At 42.3% G+C, this 26,651-nt stretch overlaps 1 protein-coding gene and 1 pseudogene across 8 annotated transcripts in view; one reads left to right on the top strand and one right to left on the bottom strand.

Annotated features, from left to right (window-relative positions):
- The window catches only part of Cobl (cordon-bleu WH2 repeat protein), a 245,682-nt gene that overhangs the window by 7,584 nt on the left and 211,447 nt on the right, over window positions 1–26,651 (top strand). The gene's annotated exons all lie outside the window — the stretch shown is intronic.
- Window positions 9,178–9,673, bottom strand: LOC110539647 (small ribosomal subunit protein eS10-like; annotated as a pseudogene).

The following is a 26,651-nucleotide window of genomic DNA, read 5'->3' as shown; positions in this document are numbered from 1 at the left end:
CAGCCATAGGCTAGCTGAGTCTGGGAAGGTCAGAGAGCCTCGTGTCCTCCTGGCTTAGAAAAGGCAGGGTGAGCAAGGAATATGTGTCCTCAAGTGATGAGGGCTGTCTACAGAGGTTGTCGTCTTATATACTATGTGTGGCTGGAAGAGTCAGCGACCTGAAACTGAGACATAAGCAGTATTCTGCTTCTGCAATTATAAGTACATAATCTGAGCAATTAAATACTTAAATAGCTTCCCCAATCAATCCTGGCAGTGTTTCCCCAAATTTAATGGTTTGGGAGTTGTTTAAAAATAGACTTGGGTAGGAATGATAATTCAGAAAAGTGAACACTTCTGTTCACGTGGCTGGAACCTTGATAATTAACAAAGCTCACTTATGTACATTAAACAAATGATTAGGTTTGAAAGAGACTGGTGTACTCTAGGTAGAATTAAGGCCTATGCCACTGCAAATAGTTCTGTGTGGAGGTCCCTATCTGTCTGATCACCATCTTACTGCCTGTAATTTTGTGTTGGCTTGTTTTAAGTAGAAGTAAAACCCTGTCCATCCTACTCAGGGCCTAAGCCACTTCCATTGTAACAATCAATGATGTCCTACAGCATCCTTTGTATGGAGAATGAATTAGATGTCTCCTTCAGCCCTTCCAAAATCAATTAATTTATTTTCAAAGTGTTAATTAGGGCTACTGAAATCTTAGCGTTTCTCAAGCTTCATCAGCCCTCTGAATTCCTATCCTTAGCTACTTCTCAGGAGTTTTTGCTTGGTGTTTATGAAGTGATTTATTTTTCAAAGAAAAGGTTCCAAATGAAGGGCATGTGCCAATTTTACAGCATTAAGAACTGTAATGAGAGGCTGGGATGAGGGATGAGCACTGAGTAAAGTGCTCATGGTACAGTCAGGAAAAGTTCAGAATTCCCATCATCTGTGTAAAAGCTGGGTGGGGCAGCATGCATCTGGAAACTACAGCCTCAGGGGCAGGGACAGGGTGATTCCTGGGGGCTTAATGACCTGTCATTCTAGCTGAAACACTAAGTTCCAGGTTCAGTGAGACACCCCAAACCAAGCAATGAGGTAGAAGACACCTCACATGGATCTCTGAATTACACACACACACACACTGGCACTCACACACAGAGATGAAAGTGCTCTCACACACAGAGAAAGAAAGGGGGGGGGGGGAGGAGGAGAGCAAGAGAGACTGAGAAAGAGAATGAAATCTTGTTTGTAAAGTAGACAAAGTTGCAAGCAATACTCCAATTTGAGAAAATTCTTTTAAATTTTTTTTCAGTTTACCTAAATTTCTACATTTTTGGGTAATAGTTTTCTTAAGGGAAGAAACAAAATTGTGGAAAGGCTCTCAGAGCCTCGGATATGTTCAGACACCAATGTGCTGGTGGTAAGCTGTTAGCCCCTGTTGAGTCTTTGGATGCTCTGTGAGACATGGCTCTTCTGGGGTAAAACCCCTGATCAGAAGGACAAGTGGCTTTCTCTTGTTTGGACTCTAGATGGTCCCTGGACTCTCTAGCCTGGCATGTTCCCCCAAGTCCTCATCCCTTGGTTATACTGCTATACCAGCTGGTAACAGGGAATTGGGGATATGGACTTCTCTCTGCTAGGGCATCTTCTGCTTCCTACAGGATGGTGTGATGTCTCCATGGTAGCTATAGTTTCTCGCCATCTTTTTGCTAAGGAAACAATCTACAATAGCATCTGTGTGCTATCTTTCTGATAACTGTCTCCTGGTGGACACAACAGTCCTACTGCTTTTCCAGGAAGCACACCTCTTGAGACTCTTAGATGGGACTTAATTCTTTGAAGATGCATGCTATTTGTGGTGGGTAAGGACCTCACTCAGAAGTTGGTGGATGCAGAGAGAGGGTGGCTGAATTAATAGGAGTTGGACCCAGATTATGCCTCTTGTCTAGCAAGTGCTTCCGCCTTGATTCTGGCTAATGAATTAATAAAAAAGAGAAGCCTTCCCTTTGTGCTGATTTTACTCTCTGTGTCCTGTGCTAATATAAAGGTACAGGATTTGCCTTTGTTCAATAAATGCACTTCCTTCTATGCAGAAGCTCAGAGAACCTAGACTTATGAATCTTTTACTTGTGTTTTCTTGTGTGGAACTTTAGGCACCCCTCAGTGACAACCAAGTGATTCTTTAACTGTCCCTTTGTTATTGCTAAGTGGGTTTCTTTTTTTAATCTAATTTAATTTTATTAATTACACTTTATTCACTTTGTGACTCTCCATAAGCCCCTCCCTCTTCCCCTCCCAATACTACCCTCCCTCCCCCTTCTTCACGCATGCCCCTCCCCAAGTCCACTGATAGGGAAAGTCCTCCTCTACTTCCTTCTGATCTTAGTCTATCAGATCACATCAGTGGCTGCATTGTCATCTTCTGTGGCCTGGTAAGGCTGCTCCCCTCTCAGGAGGAGGTGATCAAAAAGCAGGCCAATCAGATTATGTCAGAGGCAGTCCCTCTTCCCATTCCTATGTAACCCACTTGGACACTAAACTGTCGTGGGCTACATCTGTGCAGGGGTTCTAGGTTATCTCCATGCCTGGTACTTGGTGGGAGTTTATAACATAGGATAAATCTACTAAAATCTGCACATCTAAAGAAACTAATCAGGGGAGAGGACCCTGACTAAAATGCTCAATCCCCATCCTGAAAGGCAAAGACGATGGACATCAGAAGAAGAAGAAAACAGGAAATGACCTAGGAACCTGCCACAGAGGGCCTCTGAAAGGCTGTGCCGTTCAGGCTATCAAAGCAGACGCTGAGACTTATGGCCAACTGTTGGACAGAGTGCATGGAATCTTATGTAAGAAGTGGGAAATAGTGAGATCTGGAAAGGACAGGAACCCCACAAGGAGAGCAACAGAACCAGAAAATTTGAACACAGGGGTCTTCCCAGAGACTCATACTTCAACCAAGTTCCAGGCTAAGTGGGTTTCATTGAGAAAGAGTTAGTTGGCACTTGTAGGACCTCGAAGGGCTGGTATCGTTCTGCAGGGGCATGCTAGACAGGGAGCAGATAGTGTGTGACATTTTAGTGTGGCTCTTACTGTGTTGTTGTGCCTGGCATTGCATGTGTTCCTACAGTTCAGTGGTTCTTATTTGTATTAGTCAGTTTCTTATTACTGTGACAAAACACCCAAGACAATTAACACAACAGGAAGAAAATTTTACCTTGGCTATGGTTTTTGGTGGCTTCAGTGTGTGATCCTGTTGCTTTTGGACCAATGGCAGTACACCATGATAGGCAGTGCAGTAGAAGAAACTGCTAAGATCGTGTTGGCAGACATGAAGGGCAGGTCCCCAGTGATGTAACTCCTTCACTTGGGCACACTTCCCTAAGGTTATGCCATACTTCAGTAGCACCAAGTTGAAGACAAAGCCATTAAAATACCGGGCTTGGGGTGGGGGGTGTCCATACCCTAGCATTATATTGCACACTAAGAGACACAAAAATGGAAAACAATGCCTTCTTCATGGCTAATGCATTTAGCACCTTGTGAGGGTTGTTTTCGTGTTGATTCTCCTCCGAATTTTACATTCTTAGCTCTCTAGGGGTCCATGCAAGTGGAACATCCCTCATCCTATATTTATATTTTTTCAAGCTGAATTGGTTTACTGTGATGATGTTGGATGGATGAACCTGAATAGTATCTTTGTTTCTGTTTTAACCACTTGCTATAGATGACTCAAGTGAAAGAGGAAGAGTATACCACCGTCTCTATTTTAACTGTAGGTCTGTGAGAAGTACTGCCCCTTAGACAAGGCATCTGAACAGCAACCTTAGAGGAAAATTGTATGCTTTAGAAGCTTTCTTGGTGCTGACTTTTTACTTCTGAGAGTTCAGTGGAAAGTGCTGATTGGGTTGCCTTTAAACTGAGTTGGCCTTCACACTATTATTCCTGTGTCCTGAGGGGAGGGCTACACATGCATTTGCATAACGTTTTTATTTAGAAAAGGAGGTGTTTTCTGTAATGAAAAATACTTATTGGGTTGAAGACATGTGTTCATTTTAAATATGTTAAAGTGTTAGATGAATTTTCGAATGATTTTTTTTTCTTTTTGGCCAGCCCTCCTTTCTTCTGTTAGTGATGCAAGGAATAAAGACTTGCTCTGTGGGTGCTTTCTGGATTTCGGAGAGTGGAGGATTTTGCTGCAGAACCATGACTGTGGTTTGCCTTTCTGGTCTCTTTCATGCTAAGCATGTCAAGCTGCAGATCTTGTGGGGTGAGAAAATAAGACCTTCCAAATCAGTCTCTGCCACTAAGACATGTATAACTCAAACTGGTTGGCTAGTTTCCTTATCCCCCATCCCCCTTCATATTCTGAAATTACCTGGATTATAAAAATTTTTTAAAGACCTAACATTTTATTTATTATTATTTTTATTATTATCATTATTATGTGTGTATGTGTATCCATATATGTGAGCTACAGAGTGCATGTGGAAATAAGAAAAAAAAATCCTAAGAATTGGCTCTTTTTTTCTGCTGTGACACTGGGGAGTCAAACTTAAGGCCATCAGGTTTCTGTGGCAAGTGCTTTATTCCTGAGCCATCTCACTGGCCCTGGGCTGTAGAATTCATGAGATAGTTTGACAAGGAGTAAAAAGATCCCTTGGAGTGCCTGCCATATGGTGGTTTCTTTTTTTTCCCCTCCATTACTGTTTTCACCAGCAAGCTATCAGACTAAACAAAGGAAAGACGCTAGGCACTAGTATGCTACACTAATCCTCACAGAGCATGTCTGGAAGAAGATAGGCACTGTTTCCCATTGTTTTCACACAGCAGGGACATAGCCAAGGCTACCACCGTAATAGGAAACTGAGAACTTAGTATAGTATTCAGAAGCAGTTGCTGCCTTAACACAGGAAAGCAACATTAGGGATTTGATAAAGATCATCTCTTGTATTCATAATTTGCTCCTGTGCAGATCTTGTGGACACGGCATTGGAAATGGGTCAGGTAGGCTGAGACAGAAATACTGGGGTGAACAGGACGGGAAAGACTTCACGTTGAAGGAGAAGCTCTCGAGATCTGTTTGTCTGTCTTGAGGACTTTTGATAGCATTTTTGAGTGTGGGCCACACCTTGTATCAACTCAGTCACCCTGGCTGGGGGCTCAGTGCTCTGCTGCTAATACAAGTGTCTGCTCTGTGTTTCTTTTACTTCTCTTCTCCTAGCAGTTACTTGGTTCCATGAAGATCAGATAAAATGATGGCTTCCCTTAACAAATTGTATGCCATCGACATTGTGTATTCGATTAAAATGGGTGTGAAAGTACATCCCTGAGACTAATGTTTTTGTAACACAGTCAGCAGTAATGTTAAAAAAAAAAAAAAAGAAAACAAGCAATAAGAAAATCAAGGTGATTTACGTAGAAATTAGTGTCTGAGTATCAGGTAAAAAGCTGCACACATGTACAGGTCACTCTAGAGGGTATTTGCACATGTCCTCTTAGGAGCTGAATCAGTAGTTGAGCTAAACTGTGAACAGCATAGCTTTGTCACGTGTAACATCTAAGAGTCATTAAGAGGTTGCCCTTTGCCCTGCCTTTTTCCTGAGGTGCCTCTCTTCAGGTGGAGCAGGGTACCCTCCCCCTTGGTGATGGCACCATCTTAATACATCCAGTGACTTGATGGGTGGTTTTAGATAGCGAACTTTTCCTTTCTCATTCCATTAGGTTTTATATCCTCAGACTCTATCAGAGTAACAATCACTTATCCATATCTCTGCCTTCTGCATGTGAATATAAGAGCATTAATCTGAAATTATAGTGCTTGGCATTAACTCTGTAAAGAGGCTTAGAAAACATTAGTCTTTATTGTTATTTAACCATATGATTTTATAAAGTATAGGTTATATGGCAGTGAAGGAAGCAATACCTTATTTTTAAAATGAACGCCTGTGAGTGGTATATGTTATCATAGTTTTCATTACACTGTAAACACTGAACTAGTGATTTCATAGGTGCCAAAACATAGCTCCTCTGCTGCCTGGCAGGAGTCTGTGTAAAGCTCTAATAATTGTGCATGGTGCTGTGTATGATGCCCTTATTAAAACACATACGCAAACTGGCTGCAGAAGTTGATCATCAAGAAGTGAAATGAGCACACATTAGGGTCCAATTTGAAAACATAATTATCAACATACTTGTGATACTTTATTGGGAAAGTGGCTTTATCAGTTTCCATAGCAGTAGAATGTGGCAATGGCTTGGAAGTGTCCCCCAACCTTTACATGTTGAAAATGTTTTTCCTAAATTCATATCTTAGTGGAGAGGTATTTGGGTGGTACCTAAAATTTAAGATCATGAGGGTGTCCCATGCTGGCATTAGTGGCTTTTCAGTAAAGGTAGAAAGATCCTAGTTAGCCTGCAAGTTTTACCATGTAATAACATAGGACACAGCTATATCAGATGCTGAGCAAATGCTGGTGCCATGCTCTGGGCTTCCCTGTCTCCAGAACCATGAGTAAAAGAAACCTTCTTTGTAAGTTTCCTAATCTATGGCATTTGGTTACAACAATAGAAAGTGGACGAAGACAAGCATATCAGAGTGGCATTTCTTATCAGGTGTAAGCAATAGGAAAGGTGCTTTTGTTTCAGTCTGTGTTCCTTCCAAGGTTATTATGCTGAGAGTGAGGTCAGGTCTTTACCCTTTATTGCTTATTTGCTGGAACGTTGGGAATGAATGTGTTTTATTCTGACCTCAGAATAAAGATTCATCAGACATGACTATCTGCAGGTGCCTCTATCTCCTTGAGAATGGTGAACTTTGTGACTGACCATGGGGTCAGAGACAGCTGCTTCAGTGCATACCGGAAGTACAGTGGAGCAGAGAGCCCAGGCCCTGGGGATATCAGCCAAGAGTGTGGAAACTGGCAGGGCTCATGCAGTCTAATGTCTTTGACTATGTCCTCACCTTTATTCCTCACAAATACCTCCTGGGGTCAGTTCTAATTCTATTTTAAAAGTGAGGACTGCAGACTACAGAGGGTTAACTACCATGACCTAGGACAACTAACTTGACCCATTCACCTGTTAATTATGTCAATCTAATCTCATGTTCTCCTCAGGAATTCATGGATATCTTGGAGGGTGGGGAAGCTGAGGAAAGTCCAGAGTATAAAGTGAAAGTCAGGAGATCAGGGAGAAGCAGTGAGACCTCACTCGGGTCCTTGGTGACCTGGGTGACCTAGAAGGAAGGTTTGGTTTACTGTGGGCAGTACTTGGTTCTTGGTGTGGTTGACTTGGAGTTCACCCCAGTTTGCTCTTTCATTTCCCTGAGAAGGTATTCACCCTGCTTATCTGGTGTTACTGGTGACAGGGTAGGGGACATAGACTGGGGACTGTTCCGTGTACACTCTGTACTCTAGTATATGTGCAGCCTGCTCTGTGAGAAGTGGGGGTGTCTGAAACTTAAAGTGAACATGAACCCAAGTGTAAATAAAGGAAACAAGAATGGAAAACATGAGTTTCCAGTCAGAGCTGTGCAGAGCTGCTCAAATTTGATCTATGGGCTCATCTGTCCACAGCTAGGTAAGCATGGCTTTGGGAGTAGATGGCCCCTCCAACAAGTTCAGGACATTGTAGAGACACCCGGGCACACCATTAGGGAAGTTGCCTCCATGAGCAGGAAGCAACTTCTAGACTAGAACAGGTCACCTGAATCATTGAGTGCTTTGCCACCTCAGTAGATCTGCATGTAGGGCCATTATAGTCCCCATTTTGGAGCTGAACATACTGAATCCAGAGAGATTCAGCAGCTGGTTTAGGGAACCAGAAAACTGCTACATTCCCTTCCTGGGTAGCAACTCTATCATTAATAACACCTGCCCTGTAAGAAGGATCACCAGCCTCCCCTGGTTCCAGGGCCCCAGGGTCTATCCTTATTTGCAGTGCTAACGGAAGCCACATGCATTTACCCCTGAAGCCAGTGCCAGTGTGCTGGGATTTATTAATCCTGCAAGGGGTCTCAACCATATGACTGATCTCCACCCTCATTTCTCTCAGCACTCCCTATCCTACCTTGTTCCCTCTCTTCAACTGCCTACAAGATGTGTAGAGATAGAGATAAAGCAGAGATTGAGGGAATGTCCAACCAATGCCTGGCCCAACCTGAGACCCAGCCCATGGGAGAGAGCCAGCCCCTGACACTATTAATGATACTCTGCTATGCTTGCAGACAGGAGCCTATCATAGGTGTCCTCTGAAATGCTCCACCCAGAAGCAGATAGAAACAGTTGCTGAAACACACAGCTGAACATTGAGTGAAGCATTGGGAGTCTTATGGAAAAGTAGGGAGAAGGATAGAAGAATCTGGCGGGGACAGGACCTCTACAAGAAGACCAACAGAGCCAACTAAACAGGACCCAGAGGGTCTTACAGAGACTGAAGCACCCACCAAAGACCATGCATTGACTGGGTCTAGGACCCCTATATGGATAGCTAATGGGCAGGTTGGGCTTCATGGGGATGTCCTAGTAAGGGGGCTGTCTCTGTTGCCTGATTTTTTTTTAATCACTTTCCCCTTGGCGGAGCTGCCTCAACAGACCACAAGCGAAGAGGATGCACTCAATCCTGGTGCGACTTGATGTGCTAGAGTGGGTTGATGGAGGTGAGGATCTCCTTTTCTGAGTAGGGGAAAGAGTGAGGGAGAGTGAGATTGGGAAGAGAGGAAGGCAGAGTCTTTGAATGAAATGTAAAGTGAATAAATAATTTGAAAAGACAAAAGCAAAAACAGAACCAAAAATCTACATATAACCAAAACAAACAACACCCTTCCAAGATAAAATTTGGCAACCCCTATAAAAAGTCACACAAAACCTCACTATTCCTTAGCACAGAGCCTGCCTTACAGTGTGCACAGTGTCACTCCATTGGAGAAAAATGATTTTTCCTTCTCCTACCACATATGTATCAATTGTAAATAGTTTTGTGGTTAGGGGTGGGGCTCTGTGCCTTCTTCCCCTCTGCCATGCTGGGATTTTTGTCTGCCTTGAACTTATTCAGGTCATATACACATGGTCACAGCACTGTTGTGTCTGAAAGGTGTTGTGTTTTGGAGAATGTAATGCTTCTTTTTTTTTTTAAAAAAAAATATTATTTCAGTTTTTTTTTTCCTTAAAGTTTATTCAACACAACAATCTCCATCTTCACCGAGATGGCTGACCATGCCCACTATCAAAGCTGCCTCTAAACTGGAATTCCATGGCTGAGCCAGCCCCAGCCTCAGCTTTCCTGTCAGTGCCAAGGGGCACAGCACTCTGTCTGCCTCTGTCTGTGTCTGCCTCCCCTCTTGTGAACCTTCCAGGTCTCTCAGCCTCTGGACCTTTGGGCTGAGGCCTGCTAGTTTCAGTACAGCTGCAGCTCAGGGTGGTGGCACCATCCCGGAGGTAGGTAGAGGTAATCTCGGAGATACTGGATGCCCTTGTTCATAAGGTACCAATAGAAATGTCTCCAAGCAAACTGCTCCTTCACGTAGCCTCAAGACTTGAGAGACTGCATGGCCTTTATTACATGAAGATTGGGTAAATTCTTGTCTGCCAGCTCTGGGTGTTTGGGTATATGGACATCTTTCTTGGCAACCATCACTCCTTCCTTAAAAAAGACTTCATAGATGGCAATCCGGTTCTTAGGCACCAACATCATGGTGGTTGCAGGATCCGAGGTGGAAGTTGTAATTAATTAAATTTATATCTCGGTCATAGGCCCCTAGTTCCTCTCCTCCCAGATTCACCCTCTCTCCTATATCCCATCTCCTGTATTCCTCAGGATATGGTAGTTCCTTCTACCCAGACACCCCAGCTCATCTATTCACATGAGGACTGGGTTTGTCTTCCTTCCCTGTGGCCTGGTAGGGAAGTCTCATCAGGGGGAAGAGATCAAAAAGCAGGCAACATAGTCCATGTCAGAGATATCCCCCTCTTCCCTAACTAGTGGGCTCACATGAAGCCTAAGATGCCCATTGGACTTATCTTCTTAGGGTCTGTGCATTGTAGTATGTCTATCCTGTACTATATGACTAAAATCCACTTATAAGTGACTATAAACCATGTGTGTCTTTCTGGGTCTGTGCTACCTCACTCAGAATGGTCCTTTCTGGTTCCATCCATTTGCTTGTGAATTTCATGACTTCCTTGTTTTTAATAGCTGAGTAGTATTCCATTGTGTAAATGCACCACAGTTTATCTGTTCTTCAGTTGAGGGACATCTAGGTTGTTTCCAGTTTCTGGCTACTGGGAATACAGCTGCTATGAACATATCTGAGCAAATGTCCCTGTTGTATGATGGAGCAGACAACTTTATACTTTCTAGGCAGCCAGGCAGTGGGGCCTGACCGCTTGGGACGTTGCTCAGCTACATGACTGCATTTCTCTTGGTGTCCTAAGAGTTCTGAGTCTTGTGAGGTGTGTGCGTGTGTGTGTGCAGACATAGAAGGTTGTATTGGCTTGTCTTTGAGAGGGCGTGTTCTGCAAGTTCATTGCCCTAAGGAAAGAGCAGAAAAAGACTACCTGCTCTCCAGTAGAGCCTTCCTCTTGCTGTCTTGACCGCACCGTTTGTACCCCTATAAGGGACCATCTATTGAGATGGTTCTTCCTGAATATTGGAACTCTGTTGGAGAGAGTCGTGGAGGGGAGTCTTCAGAGGCAAGTGTATGACATCTGAAATGACAGAAATGAGTCATTATACTGGGATGATTTGATTGGACTGGAGCATTGGAGTCTACCATATTCTACATAAGCAAGTCCATGCCAACTGTGCGTACAGGTGTGGACTGTCTGGGTTCTTGGCTAATGTGCAGAATGCTCCTTGCCTGTATTGTTATTATTGTTATCATTGTTATTACTGGGGTCTGTTTAATGATACTTGATACATTTCACTTGAATTTCACGAAGCTCATGAGTCTTCAGGAAGGTATTTCATTCTCTACTTTCCAGATGGAGAATGGCCAATGTACAGATTAAAGACAGTGAAGGGAGCCAGGCATGATGATTCACATCTATGATTTAAGCACTAGGCTGAGGTAGAAGAGCCAATAGTTGAAGGCGAGACTGGTTTACATAGTGAGTTTGTGGGGCAGCCTGGGCTATGGAGGAAGATCCTATCTCCAAAGAAACAAACAGCAAATAAATCAAGAATGATGAAGTAGCCCCACCTTGCTCAGTTATTTGCCTTTGTACTTGGTCATAAAACACCTCGGAGCTGATTCTATGTAGGTAGCCTCTATGTGTAGATATTTGTTGCTTACTGTAATGAAAGCATGTCTGATCACACACACACACACACACACACACACTGGATTGAAGACTACAGATAGTAGCGGTCTATTACTGCATACCAGTGTCCTAGAACTCTGCAGCAGGCATCAGGAACAGCTTTTCTAAATGTAATGTAAGCTCCCCTGTTGTAGCAGGTGCATGTAGTCATTCATATAATGTAGCTAGTATATGGTTCTATCTTTGTTAACCTTTGGTGGGATGCCTCAGCTCTTTGCCATCTTTCTCTGTTTTGGGGTGTCCTATACCTGCAGATGAGAAAGTGACTTGGGAGAATGATGGAGGAAGCTGTAAGGCCTTTTGTGACCTAGCCTATGAAGTTACACACCACAGCTCTGAATTTTATTGGTTAGAAACAAATCACTAACTGCTGGGTGTGGTGGTGGGAGCAATACTATAAAACACTTGTGATCCTATTTTGGAATTTTTATGGAGCAATGAGCTGGATTGTTCTGTTCCAAAGCAACTTTATCAAGCCTCTATTAATGACACCTGCCTAGGGTCCAAAACCACTTGAGGTGGATCTGGTGCAAGGTATTCCGATAGCAGAGAATTACATGTTCTTTACACGAGTATGTATTACTGCTTATATAAATGTTCTCAATATGATGAAAACTTACCTACTATTAATAACAAAGGACAGCTACCCCCTCAGATATTAGCAAATCTCTAAACAAGAAATTATGGACAGGATTGTGCTGGGTGAGTACAAAGGGCTTCAGGAACACTGAAAGTTAAAGACCCAATTAGTTCTGCTTAAAGAGTAGGGCAAGTACATCCAGTTTATTCTCATGAAAGGCCATCTCATGAAATGTGATGTGTGTTTCATCACTACAGTCATGATGTATAGTGTTCCTCTTGCAGCCAGAAATTCTGGTATCACCTCTGCTCTCCCTCTCCCTCATTCCTCTGCCTGGTGCTATTGTCAGTCTATATGTGGGTGTGTGCATGTACCATTGTGAATAACAGCACTTTGTTTTTGTTATGTTCTTTCACTGAACATAATGGTTTTGATATTTACTCTCGTGGTGTTTCTTTGTTTCTCTTTATTGACAGGCACTGATCCATGCACTGACTTGCAATAGTTTGTCTAACCACTGTCTTGCTGACAGATATTTGGATGATTTCCAGGTCTTCTATTATAGGGAAAGCTACTGTGACCATTCACATACAAGGTTTGTGTGACACATATTCCCTTTCTTTTGGGTGAATACTTAGGAGAGGAAGGGCTGGATCACATGGTTGGTGTGCTTTTAATGTCTAAGGTAATGCTAGAATGTTGTTCATTTCACCAGTATGGACAGGAATTATAGTCGCTGAAAAAATTTTTTTTCACCATTTTAAGGTATTTTAAATTTATTGAATTTTATGTGTGTTTTGATTTGCAATGTGATGTATGTTTAGTAGCTTTCTTCAGAAAAGCATAACTGTCCTTATAAGAGTGACTTGTTTGCATGCGTGGGCTATGTGTCAAGTGTGTGAGGCTTAATCCTCTCCTCCTAGGTATGCCGTGAGTGAAGTATCACTCTTACGTCATGGCTCTAATTCTCAAGTGGCTCAAGTCCTTAAGCCACGGTTTCTTCTTTCCAGTTACTAGTATTCCATGTGCTGGCCATCTAGCTGATGATTCATACACACCTTAACATTAACCTAGCCTCTGCTGTGGCTGGATTTGGTGCTAGGAGTAGATGTGTTGGCTCTTTAGAAGGAGGAGACATCGTTGGTTGTCGTGCAGGCTCTCTGCTGTTTTGATGGGTGGGACTTGGCCAGAGAACGAGCAGTCAAGCCTCAGAGGAGGCCTCTGCTAGGGAAAGTGTCCAGGCTTCCTCAGAAGGCTAGTGTGGACGTGCAGGGAGGGACATGTGCCTGACAGCTGGAAGACAGACTGTCTATCTGTATTAAAGTGTGATGCACATATTAAAGGCTAGTGGTATTATTTTAGTCATTCAGTCCTTCCTAAATTTGAAAAGAGAAGAAAAGACTGATTTTGTGAGAAATGTTCCTGGGAAGTAGTCAGGAATGGTAAGGGAGCCCCAGACCATTCAAGCATGCTGAGGACAGGCTACCATTTAATTTCAGAAAGGCAGCCATGCCCACCTGTCAGTGCCATTTCTCCTTGTATTTATTATGCTTATCTGTGTGGCTAAGGGGAAAGTTAAACTGTTTGCTTAACACAACATTTAAAGGAATACTGAGCACAAATCCTCCCATAATGTTATCAGAGTTGTTTTCTTTTGTGTTTTTCTGAAGTGGCCTCCTTGATCTGTGACATTTTATGTTTCATAAGATCTCTTCTGGGAAGATCTTAGTGATGAGGGTCAGGGTGGGGTATTCCAGTCTTCTTAATCCCTTGGAAGCAAAGTGTCCTAGAGATCAACAGCCATATTTCCAAGGAAAAGAAATGGTCCTTTGTCTTCTGGTAGCACGCGAGGCATATGCCATTGTGACTTGCCATTCTATTGTGTGTGTGTTTGATTGTGTTTGTTCGCTGTAAATGTGGACCCTGAACAATCATTGCTTCTCCACTGCAGATGGAGGTCCTTCAAGTTACCATCCTACTTCCCTGCACTTTGGGGAGGGGTGTCTCCTAACACCGTATTGCTTCTGTACAATTTTTTTTCTGTACCCTGTCTGTTTTCCCAGGGCCTTAATGGGGCCATTACACAAGGATGGCAATACAAATAGAAATAGTAAAGCAAGCCAAACAAACAAAAAGATTGAAGAGGGCCTTTAACTGTGCGCACAAAGCAGTGTGTTGTGACTGGGCATCATTTCTGTCTTAGTATTTCTGACAGGCTGAGCATGAGGGAAACAATAATTTCCATTCTTCTCATTATCAAAAGTAGGACATATTCTGGTTCCTTGGAGGAGGCATCCCTTTCCCTGGCACTAAGAGGTAATTCCTTGCATTGTTTGTTTGGAGTACTGCACCCCCAATCCATCCTGAGGCTTGCTGGAAATATTATCTCAGAATTTTCAGGCCCTGTAGGTACCACCTCCTGCATGCAGAGTGTGCAAAGTGGTTGACAGTGTAATGTCAGTGTGTGTGGAGACTTGCTGCTGTGGGCATAGGACTCCAGAGAGGCAAATGCATAGCATTGCTGTGCTGGGCTCAGCGGGTGGGTGCTGATACTTCTGATAGAAAAGGCATAGGAGCATAAGAGGAGTGAGGAATAGAGCTTCTCTTGACATTTATTTATCTATGGATGGCGAGAAAGTTGGCATTCCATGAAGGAAGGCCACCAGAGAAAATATTTGGGCAGGATCTCTTATAGAGGCCACACAACTGTAGAGCCTATCAGGAGCCCTGGCTAGAGGCATTGGAAGAACATGAGGGATTATCAGGTCCTATCTTAGATAACTAGTCCTGATAGCAGTGGAGAGGTGCTGGGAGACAAGGGCTTGGGCTGTGGCAGCGGCCTAGAGGGAGGATAAGGTTATGTGCTGCCCCTGGAAGGGGATTCAGGATACCTGTCATTGATGGAGCAGAGACCCACTGCATGTGTGTGAATTGGGGAAGGAAAGAGACTTTTGGGTTCTGCATGTTAAAACTTTGTTGGTCATGAGCTCGCAAACGCCCTTGCAAGCGAGACAGTCCATCATACAACAGACGGTCTTCAGAGGACAGGACAGGTCCAAGTCAGCCTTGCTTCTTCAGACTCACTCTGAGTCACATAGCCAGAGTGATGGAGGCTGGCCTGCAGCCAGAGCTGCTAACTCCCTGGGCCGTGGTGGTTGTCAAAGCAGATCTGTAATTTCAGCCATCAGTTTGGGGTAAGGATCTAAGTGGCAGCTTTCATATGGAGTGAGAATGCAATGGAGAGCTGGTGAGTAGGGCCTGCTTGGAGTGCTCAGCGGGGACCCGTGCCTGCAGGGAGTCTGTGGTCCTGAATGGAACCTGCAGATCACCAAGGGGGCCAGAGACTAACTCTGATTAAAGGTTGCTAAAGCCACAGCAGAAACTGATACTACCTGTCTCGTTTTTTATTATCACCTATCTATCTGGTAGGTCTCACCTTCCCTCTTCCCTAAGGATACTATGACATGGAGAATTAAGAATTTCCCAGGGCCTGGAGGCTAAGGAGATGGTAATGTTCTTGATGCACAAGTGTGAGGACTTGAGTTTAAATCTCTAGTACCCATATTGATACCTGGACATGTACACCTGTGACCCTAGTGCAGGTGGGGTAGAAACAGGAGGACACCAGGAACTAACTGGTTAGCTAGTCTTGCATAATCAGTGAGTTTCATTTTCCTTAATAGATCCTGTCTGAAAAAGTGAAAGTAGAGAGTGATGGAAGACACCTGCAAGTTCTGACTTCTGCACATACGCCCTTATACCTACATTTACATACCCATTCAAGTGACACACACACACATACACACACATATGCAGGCATACACACACACACACACACACACACACACACACACACTTGCCCATGGTTAGGGTTCTCAATGTACAGGAAGCGAGAATTTCAGGAGAAAGGCAAAACTTAAAATTAAAACCATATCCCAAGTATTCATGGTTTATCTGACATTCACATTGAAGTAGGCATCTGGTATTCTTGCTTGCTGTCCTACCATATATTTGACTCAATTTTCTGACAGTCCGAGCTGACTAAGACTACCATAGACCAAACAACCTAAACAACAAATATTTATTCTCACAATTTCTAGATGCCATGAAGCCTTGGATCGCGATGCCAGCATGGCTGGTTCTGATCTGATTCAGGGTGAAAACCTTCTTGGCTTACAGATGGTGTCCACCACCCCTCTTGTGTTTGTTCTTGCAGGGCTCTGATCACATTCTTCAGACTCTCCACCTATGTACCTCCCAATAGCATCTTGGGCATTAGATTTCAACAGAGGACTTTGAGGAGGGCATAATCATTGATTCTCACAGCTCAGGTCCCAGAGCTGAGACTGCAATCTATGAAATCTACCTCTCTTCTGAGATGGAACATGGAACATGGTGCTCTTTGACAATCAGAGCTGTAAGGCCCTGGGGGAAAGTGTGTGAGTGAGGACAGAGGAGGAATACCTGTAGTCTTAGAAGTACTGTTCCAAGAGGGATGGCCCCAAACTCTAGATAGCTAAAAGAATAAGCATTGTCATGAACCAATTGATGTCTGTTTACTGTTCATCAAATTCTGAACCTCATATGCAGTGGGCACACTTGGAAAAGATGCCTTTCTGTTAAATGTGCATATGATATATTTTGATCAAAACTACCCTCCATCCCTCATCCTCCTAGATTTAACTTGCCGCATAAATCCTCTCTTCACAGACTTCCATTTTTAAAAATTATTCTACTGAGTCTAGTTTGTGGTGCCAGAATACGCAATGGACCATCAATTGGTAACGTTACCGTACAACATAGGCCATATTCTTCTTTATCTTCTTCTTCTTCTCCTCCTCCTTCTCCTTCTCCTCTCCTCTTCTTCATCTTCATAATCCTTATTGTTAATTTTGAAAAAAATAAAAAGCAAATGTGTGCTACTACGGAAGACAAGATCCATATATTATTTAAAAACTTAATTTTATTCTGAGATCCTGTGACCATAAATGTATATGCTTGAATATTCTTAAAGAAAACTAGCTCTTTCTTCTTGAGCAGTCAGTCATCAGCTGTCAATAGCTCCTCAACTAAGGGTAACGGTTCCTGAGCCCCTTTCCCTCCCAAGCTGGAATGTTGGCTGCCTTGATCTTATGCATGTCTTGTGCAGGAAAACATAGCTCCTGAGTTTATGAGGGTGGTGGTGATATCATGTCCAGAAGACACCATTTTGCCCCAGTGAGCCCCAACCTGTGGCACTCGTTATCCTTCGTTTATACAGAGATGGTCTCTGAGCTCAGTTGAGCATTGCACAAGACATTTAGTCTCTGCACTTTGTACAGTTAGGGGTTTCTTTCTTAGCTGCCTAATCTGCTGCACAAAGAAACTTCTCTGATGAGATCTAAGGTATGAAATAATCTATGGATGTTGTTGGACTAATCTATGACTATAGATATGAATTTAGATCTGCGCCAGTTTTTAGGGTATCTTAGTTTGTATCTCTATAGTGTCTGTATTCACAGCCAGGCAATCCATTTTGATATTTTGTAAATATTTTATGTTATTCTTAAGAACAGGTTGATAAAATAATACAGTGGCTCTACTATATCTGCAGGTTCTACATTTTCAGTTCAATCATGCATGGATTGAAAATAATTTAAAAATTATGTCTGTAATAAACATGCCCAGACTTTTTCTTGCACTTTAAACAATGCAGGGAAATTTTTACTTTTATATCATTTCTATTGAGCTATGGAGAAGTTAAAGTATATATGATAATATGTAAATTATGTATGAATAATACACCCTTGCCATTTTATAGGAGGCAGGTGCAAATTTGGGTATTTAAGGGGTCCTGGTCAATAAAAGGCTCCTCACTCTCTCCATTATGAAGGATGACTCATTGCATCCAGTGACATTAAGGGAAGATAATTTTATATGGACATTAATTGTAAAGACGGATACTTGAATCAAGTTCTTGTTTTTAATTTATGCTTTTAAGATCTTATTTTTTTAAGTTAACATAGTATCCAGTTGATTTAGTTTTTGTATAAAGTTCTGTATAGTTCAGTACCTGTGTAGGTTTGCTAACATGTGTTTTCAGTCAGGGTGAAAAACATGATCCCTCATGTTCCTGTCTCAGTCTTCATGACATCTATTCTGTCTGCTCTCCGCCACTGTGACTTTCAGAATGCTGGACATGTAAACTCTTGCAACATGTATATCTTAGGTAGGGTTCTCTTTGCTGTGATGAAACGCTATGACCAAAACAACATTGGGAGGAAAAGGTTTGTTTGGTTTTTATGTCCACATCATTGAGGGAGTCAAGACAGGGAATGTAAACAGGGGAGGAGTCTGAAGAGAGGAGCTGCTGCAGAAGCTGTGAAGGAAGGCTGCTTACTGGCTTGTTCCTGTAGCCACCTCAGCCTGCTTTCTTATAGAACACAGGACCACCAGCTCGGAGGTGGCACTATCCACAATGAGCTTGACCTTCTACATCAATCACTAATTAAGAAAAATTTACAGGCTTGTCTACAGCCTATGGAGGCATTTTCTTAATTGAGGGCCTCTCCTCTGTCATGATGCTAGTTTGTGTCTAGTTGATTAAAAACAAAAACTGGCCACCACAGTGTATCCCTTTGAGCCTTCATTTAGCATTGCTTTTGTGATTCTGTGTGTCAGTTTATTCTCTGTTGCTCAGCAATAGTCTATCATGTACATTTGTTTACCCACTACCCAATGAAGGACCTTTAGGTAGCTTCTAGTGTTGTGTCAGTGCTATGGAGCTGCTTTCAGCGCTCCTGCATGTATGTGTTTGTGTATACTACCTAGTTTTGTGTTGCTAGGGTGAATATGTTTACTCCTACCTAATGGCTGGTAGTTTCACTTCTTTGCCATCCATGCGCATATTCACTAAAATGATGTGTCTAAGTCTTTGACCTGATTTTTTTTAAATATTGTTTTTGAAGTTTCTTTATATAACTTGAGTTTCTAGGTCCTATATGTGATTTGAGAATCTGTTTTTCCCAGCCTATAGCTTGTATTTTCATTTTTTAGAAAGCATTGTCTTCAGAAGAGTAGAAATTTTAACTGAGAGTGTTTGAGCTCTTTGAATTTTATGTATTAGACACACGTGAGGTACCATGCCTGAGAACTCTCCCCTAATCCAAACAGGAAGATTCTGTTTTATGCTTCCTTATATTCACCTCATTTTGTGAGATTTTGTCTAAGATGTGGGATTGGACTCAAAGTTCTCTTTCTTCTCCACTTTCTCCTCTTTTTCCCTTTTGGCGTAGGGTTCAGTCATTCTACCACTGATTGAAAAGACCGTTTGTTGTTTGTTTGGTTTTTTCTGTTTGTTTTGTTGTTTGTTTATCTTGATTCCTCAGTACTTTTGTCAAAAAAGAACACCTTGCCGTATTTGTGTAGATCTACTTCGTGATTAATTTGTCTAAAATGACCAGAAATAACAAATTACAAATAGATAAGCTAAAGCTATCCATTTAAAACTTTGGTTTGGCTGTGGGGAAGGCTGCTTAGTGGTGAATTGCACGTTTCACATGCATAGGGCCCTGATTTCGATCCCGACCAATGTGAACAGGAACACTATAGAAAAGGAGTATTCAGGCCCATGTAGTTTCACTGGGAAATTCAACCGAACACTTCGCATTTTTTTAAGTTCAATTCTATATAATGTTGTAGAAAACATAAGAAAAACAAACATTTCCAAAATTATTACATAAGGCCAGTATTAACTAGGTGACAAAACCTGAATTTAAAACAACAACAACAACAAAAACAGCATAAGAATGGAAACCAACATCTGATAGCCCTTAGGACCATATATAAAAAAAGAGCAAATAGAATCCAGGAATACATAAAAGGAATAATTTGTCACATAAAATGACTTGATAACAGAAGTCCAAGGTTGGTTCAATATTTGAAACTTGATTAATGTAATTCATTATGCTAAGAGTTGAAGGAAAACCAAATTAAAACAAAACAAATATATAATCCAATGTTAACAAATGAAGAATGAAAAAGAACTCCCTTAGCCTTTAAGAAGATGTCTATAGAGCATCTACAGCTGATACAGGTTTTTTTTTTATGTCAGATGTTTTCCCACTAAGATTAGGAACAAGATAAGGATGATACTTTCAGTACTCTTACTTGACCTAAATACTGGGCAACAGGAAGAGAAAAGTTTAAAAGAAATAGTAATGGGAAGAGGGACTGCCTCTGACATAATCTGATTGGCCTGCTCTTTGATCACCTCCCCCTGAGAGGGGAGCAGCCTTACCAGGCCACAGTAGAGGACAATGCAGCCACTTTTGATGAGAACTGATAGACTAAGATCAGTAAGGAGAGGAGAACCTCCCTTATCAGTGGACTTGGGGAGTGGCATGCATGCAGAAAGGGGAGGGAGGGTGGAATCGGGAGGAGAGGAGGGAGGGGCTTATGGGGGATACAAAATGAATAAGGTGTAATTAATAAAAAATTAAAAAAAATGAGTTTAGGCCAAGGGCATAAAGCCATGCCTGTTTTCTAGATAGACATATAAGTTCTCAAAGAATCTTCAAACAAAACAAAAAACCCACAGAATTAATAAACTTCAAAATTCTGTTGCTTTTCTAGTGTTGAAAATGTACAAGCTCTTGGTATTTTATTTAAAATCAGTCTTTTGCCATTTGTGTGGAATATAACATACAGATCAAGCATCATTTCTGAGTGTAATGCCTACAATCTGAAATGCTATAAGATATAAAACACTTTGAACTGAACAATATTCAAAACATGTACAGATATTTCAGACCCAGACCTCAGAAAAATGAAGCATTGCTGGTGCCAGTCATTTCACGTAAGGACTGCTCAGCCTGTCTTCTCAAGTGGTGTCATCCATGCCCTGTGCCCAGTGCACATTGTCAAGAACTGGCCAAGAATAAGCAAAGTCACCGGGACTGGTCGTTTACCAGCTTCCTTTTCCTCTTTCTGTACCATGTTTGTTGCCACGTTTCTGTCACATCAGAAGAGCTCAATTTAGCAATTCTAGAACAGTTTTCCTGGAAATAATTTATTTTTATCTGCCTTCACTTGAGAATGTCTCCCCCCCCCAAGTTATATGTGAAGGAGTATATTAGTTCGTTTCTCCCTGTGACCAAATAAGCAGCTTAAAGGAGGAAGGTTTTATTTTCGTTACTGCTTCCTCCGATGATTTGGTCCACTGTTGGCCTTGAGTGCTTTGGTAGAATGTGGTGTCAACAAGGGTTTCTTCACCTGGCTGTGGACAGGAAGCTGCAGAGACATGAAAGAGCCAGAAACAAGGGACACCCCCTCCCCCCCAAAAAAGAGTTGCCCCTCGTGCTTGCTCCAGCTAGGCCTCACCTCCTAAAGTTTCCAGAACCTTCTGAACTCATGCAATGAGCTGAAGTCCAAGTACTTAACATGAGGACTTATGGGGGACATCTCATATTCATTTTAAACTACACCCATGGTATATTCACTGTACAGACACATTCTCTTTGGTACTTTGGAGGACTGTGTGGATTCCTAAGCATTGTTCCTGAGTCACAAGAAATGTGCTTTGCTCTGATTGCCCTCAAGATGTTCTTATTTTCCTCAGTTTCAACTGGCTTAGATCATGATGTGCAAGAGGGTGCAGTGTCTTCACTCTGTATGGGGTTTGGTGAACTTTGTGAATATGTCAATTTGTGTCTTTTACCAACTTTGGGAAGCTATCTGCCATTAACTCTTGACATTTTGACATGAAATTTAGACCTCTTGGTGCCCTTCAGTGGGTTTCAAGTATTCATTTTTGACAGACATTTCTCTAGCACTCAGATTGTATAATTCCACTGGCACATACTTAGGCTTCCTGACTCTGCTGAGGACCCATCCCATGAGCTGTTTATCTCACTTGTTGCACTTTCATGTTTCTCTCTCTCTTTTGGTTCTCTATTTCTGTGACGTCTGGGGAGGGCAGGTGGTGGGTACATGCATGCTGCTTCTCCAGATTTCCTTGCTCCTGCCTTTGTCCACCCTCAGGTTTCACAGTGCTGAGTCCCGGACTGGGGAACAAAGTGACAAGCTAAGCTGATGGTACTTTGAATTCTGGGTTTTATTCTCAGCTCCTTTACCATTGTTCACTTTCCCAGCTCGCCTAGCTACTGTGCTCCCTGAGCGGCTTCCATAGCTGCACTTAGCAACTAGTACGTTCCTTGTATTGGAGCCATTCTTCTTTTGCTTTGAAAATTTATGTGTCATCCATGTCCAGACAATGAAACTCTATTCATCACTAAAAAGGAATAGTGAATCAAGCTAGGACAGGACATGAGGGGCTGTTAACTGAGTGTGTTACTAAGCTAAAGACATCAGTCTGGAAAAGGTATGTGCTGTTCCCTTCCAACTGGCTTCTGGAAAAGAGAAGATAATGGAGAAAGTAGAAAAGATCAGCGGGTGCCAGGCATTAGCGGGAGGAAAAGAGGACAAACTTGTGCCTTACAAAGGATCTGTGGGACAGTAAAAGGGGTTGTAGAACACATGGGATTTGTGTCATTGTACCTTTGTGCTAGCCTACAGAATGTACAGCACTGAGGGCAAAATGTAATGCCAACCACAGTTGTTGGTGACAATGATGTCTGCTAGAGTACATCAGTTTTAACAATGTGTAGCAATGATGAATTGTGTTGGTAGTGGGAATGGCTGTGGCCGGGGTGGGGGTGGGGGTGGGGAGGGAGCATTTGTGAATTCCACAATTACCTTTCAAATTCATTGCAAACCTAAAACCACTAGAACATTTAAGTCTATTTAAAAATTAATACATATGCCAAAGACTATATAGTAAAGCAATTGGAATGCTTAGGAACTATGGTTGAGAGTTTTAATTTATTTGCTTTAAAGCACAGAGAAATTAAATTTATCAAATATATATACACTTTTAAAGAAGAATGCACCCTTCCCCTAATTTCCTCTTCAGTTGTCAGGATATGGCTGTTGGCTTATATGTCTGATTGGCATTATCAGGATATAATAGATAATTTTGAACATGTTAGAACTTTATGATAAGTTTAAAGTATGTGCAATGCCTTTTTCAGAACGTTGCCGTGTGCTGCCCTGGTGAATCATTGGGTTTTAAGAGCTAAGACAGTTTATTCATCTCTCAGTGCTGGGCTGGCACATAGGGTGGGGCTTGGTAGTAATTTGAGAATGATAACAGCTGTACCATTCCTTATAGGACACAAGTGTCTCTGAGAAGAGTGGTTCCCTGCCGCCTGCCTGAGGCTGTGTGGGTGCTGCAATTAGTCATAACACAGAGCCCTGGAACAGTCATACACAAGGCATGCAGTAGCTATGTGGAGCCTGTAATTACCATTTATCTCTAAGGGGGGGGACAACGACAAAAACAAACAAAACATACAGTCCATGTTAAAAGATAGGTTCTCTTTCCCCTGCCCCCACCACTCCTGTTTTCTATGGCTGTCATTTTCACATTATTATTATTATTATAGCTTTTGTAGTTTGTTTGTTCATTTGTGTTGTTGTTGTTTTGTTTGTTTTGGGATTTTTTTGCTCTGTTTGTTTTGCTTTGAGGAAAAAAATGAAGCATGAAGAGGCTGGTTTATAATCCACTGGTTTGGGGAATGAGATTGAGGGACTTGTTAAATATATCGCTGCTGCCTGGTGCTGGTGGAAGGGGCAATGGGGGTGGCTGCATGAAGGCTGCTCTGTGCCCTGGCACTGGAGGGTGCCCACCCTTCCTCCCTCCCATGGCCTGCTTCTCAGTTCAACCCATCCGATCAGACATGGCCCTCTTGGTGGGTGTGCATGAGTCTAAATTTATTTATCACTTGATAAGGATTTTGAGTTCTTGTGTTTGGGAACTCCGGGTTGCTGTTGCTTATAATGTAGTTTGGATTGTTGGATATGCTCCCTATTCTCACACAGCACAGAGATACGTATCAAACTGAACTGCCTACCTCTGTCACAGGCATAGCTCCTCCTGTTCCTGCACTGCCCAGAGGCCGCTCAAGGATATTGCTGAGATTTCAGGAAACATTTTGAGAGCCCATGCTAGGCTGGGTTCCCTGTCTTCCCATCTGAGGTCAATATTGATCATTCTCATTGGTCAAGCTCTGTGTGCTGCCTTCTTAGTGGATACAGTATAATTTTCTGCAACAGCCTCCATCATTTTATTGAAAAAGAAAAACCTTTGTTTTAATAAATATATTCTGACCATGCTTTTCTCCTCTCCCAACTCCTCTGAGATCATTCCTACTTACCTACCTATCCAATTCGACTTTGTTTCCTTCTCTCTTTCTCTTTTAAAAACAAAACAACTCACACAAATTAATAAATAACAGAAATAAAATTTAAAAATCAGAAACCAATATATTCAAGCAATAGACCAATAAGACCAAAAAATGTTTTGAGAAAACCATAGAAGACTAAAGGTCTACAAAATACACTGAGTTTGCTTCAGGTTGACATGGGGCCTTCCCTGAAGTGTGGTTAATATACTCAGTGAGACTCTTTTGGAGAAGACTGATTTTTCCTTTTGCAGGTGGGTATCAGTTGCAGACGCATCTTGGTTAGTGGTGTGAGCCTGTGTCCACTCCAGTTCTGCCCTTCCCACCTGCATTCAGCCTTCAGAACTTCAGAGGGGAAAGGATCTGTTGTCTTGTCAGTCTTGGTTCCCCTCCACTGTGTTGATTATCAGTAGTTAGATTCTGTAGGCCACGGAGGAAATTAGCCATAGCTAAAGAATCTCATTGTAAATTAAGGAAGACCAACTCCTAGGAATAAAAAAAAAAAAAAAAACAACATACATATGTATGCATATGTATCAATACTTATTTTATCTAGAGAAAAATGAGTGAAACAACATTTATACTCATCATATAGTTAAAATATTAAAATGTGACAAAAAGTTCTTCTTTGGAAAATAATTAAGTTTCTTCAAATAAAGCTTCATGAATATTTTAAAATATTTTAGCTGAAAACTAAATAGGACACAATTAAGACAGATGACAGAATATCAAAGCACTTTTTCTACCTATATCCCTGCTGTTCACATGTGTATAATTTTCTCTGTCACTCTCCTCCTCTTCATTGTCACATGTATCTGTCCACATGTGTTCCCTCTGTCTAGGAGTAAGATATGCTTATTCAAGAGCTCATCCTTATGTCTCTCAGCACAACATTGCCTACCCAAGCCTTCGCACACCCTATTTTTAAAACTCATTCTCTGGCACTGACAGGTCTGGCTCCTATTCCTTTCTATAACATTACATAGTTTTCTTAGTCCTTTGTATCTAGCCTGCTTTTCCTTTACCCTCCTAAACCAGTGCTTGGAAAAAAAAAAAAAAAAAAAGAGCAGAGGTAGACAGTGAGGAGAGTATTTTAGGGAAAGGCTGATTTCTTCCCCCAAACAGTGACTGTAATGATGCATGAAAGTTCCACAGAGTTTTGGAAATGTGCTTTAGGACATTGCATTTTTGGTAGGAAACAATCTTATATCAAAATAAATAGTCTGGCTGGGTGACACACGCCTTTTATCCCAGCATTGGGAGACAGAGGCAGGTAGAGCTCTGTGAGTTTGAGGCCAGCCAGTTCTACAGAGAGAGTACCAGGACAGTCAGGACCACATAGAAAAACTCTGTTTCAAAAAAACATAATAATAATAATATGTTTTTCATAATTAAAAAAATGAACAGTGTTTTTGATCTTAGTACTTACATTACCATGCAACTCAGACATACATTCCTGTGAATGTTTTAGATAGGAAAACACCTGGGTAACTAGAGGCCAGGGTTACATTTTTATCAATTACTGACCCCCTTTTGTCAGCATCCCTAGGGCAGAAAGTTTAGTAAAACCTCTCACAAAACCTTTGCTCTTGATATTCTCTGTAGAAAATGTACAGGCAGTGGGGTCTTGTGCCCCATGAGCAGGTGGATGCAGAGTGGCTGTGTGTAGATGTCTGCTGGCCTGTCCAGAGATATCAGATGACCTTGGCTCCCCCACTTAAGCCCCAGCGCTGTCAAGCTAGATAACGTTGCATCACTCAAACTGTGGGAAAGTCCAGGGGTAGGGTCTGCTCTTGGCTGGCTGACCACCCCCTTTGTAAAAACACACTTGGCACTTTTGTGCTCAACATGACATTGACTTGGGCTCCAGAGTGTCTGTGGTCATCATAGAAGGGGACAGGGCTATATCCCTGGGCCTTGGGAATAGCATCTGATCCTGTACTGAGAGGGTTACTATGCCTGGAGAACTGTTCCCTGCCTGCTGCCTTTGTAGAGACTGGTGACAGGCCAGGACTGAAAGGGCATGAGCAATATCTGTCTCACCTTCCCCGCGTATGTGCTCACTGGAGGTTCTAGGTCTCCTTTCCCTCTGGGGTCCTCTGCTGTATCTCTCAAAGCTTACCAGCCAAGTCCTACTCGCATATTGTAAGCCTCAGATGACTCCTCCCCTTTGTGGTGCAGGCCAGGTTTTTCCTCTGGCCTTGGGCCCAAGTGCCCTTAAGGCTTGGCTGATGCTGTATTCGGCCTCTCCCTTGCCCTTGCTAACAGTGACCTGAAAATTTCTCTCCCTCCTCTGGAGGCATCTTCCTTACCACTTACCCACTTCCTTTCCCTATGACTTAACAAACCTTGCCTCTTCTTAGTCCATTCCCAGGTTCCACCACAGCCCTTTTTCCCTGGAGCTGGGGACCACTGCAGGGGCCTTCTTGGCCTTGGTAGTTTCTGACTTCCTGGTGGTGGTCTTTGAAGTTTTCTGCAGGTTTGGATGA

The sequence above is a fragment of the Meriones unguiculatus genome, chromosome 12 (genome assembly GCF_030254825.1).
Source record: "Meriones unguiculatus strain TT.TT164.6M chromosome 12, Bangor_MerUng_6.1, whole genome shotgun sequence".
Classification (NCBI taxonomy): domain Eukaryota; kingdom Metazoa; phylum Chordata; class Mammalia; order Rodentia; family Muridae; genus Meriones; species Meriones unguiculatus.
The sequence above is the reverse complement of the archived record's forward strand: the minus strand, read 5'-3'. Positions and strand labels throughout refer to the sequence as shown.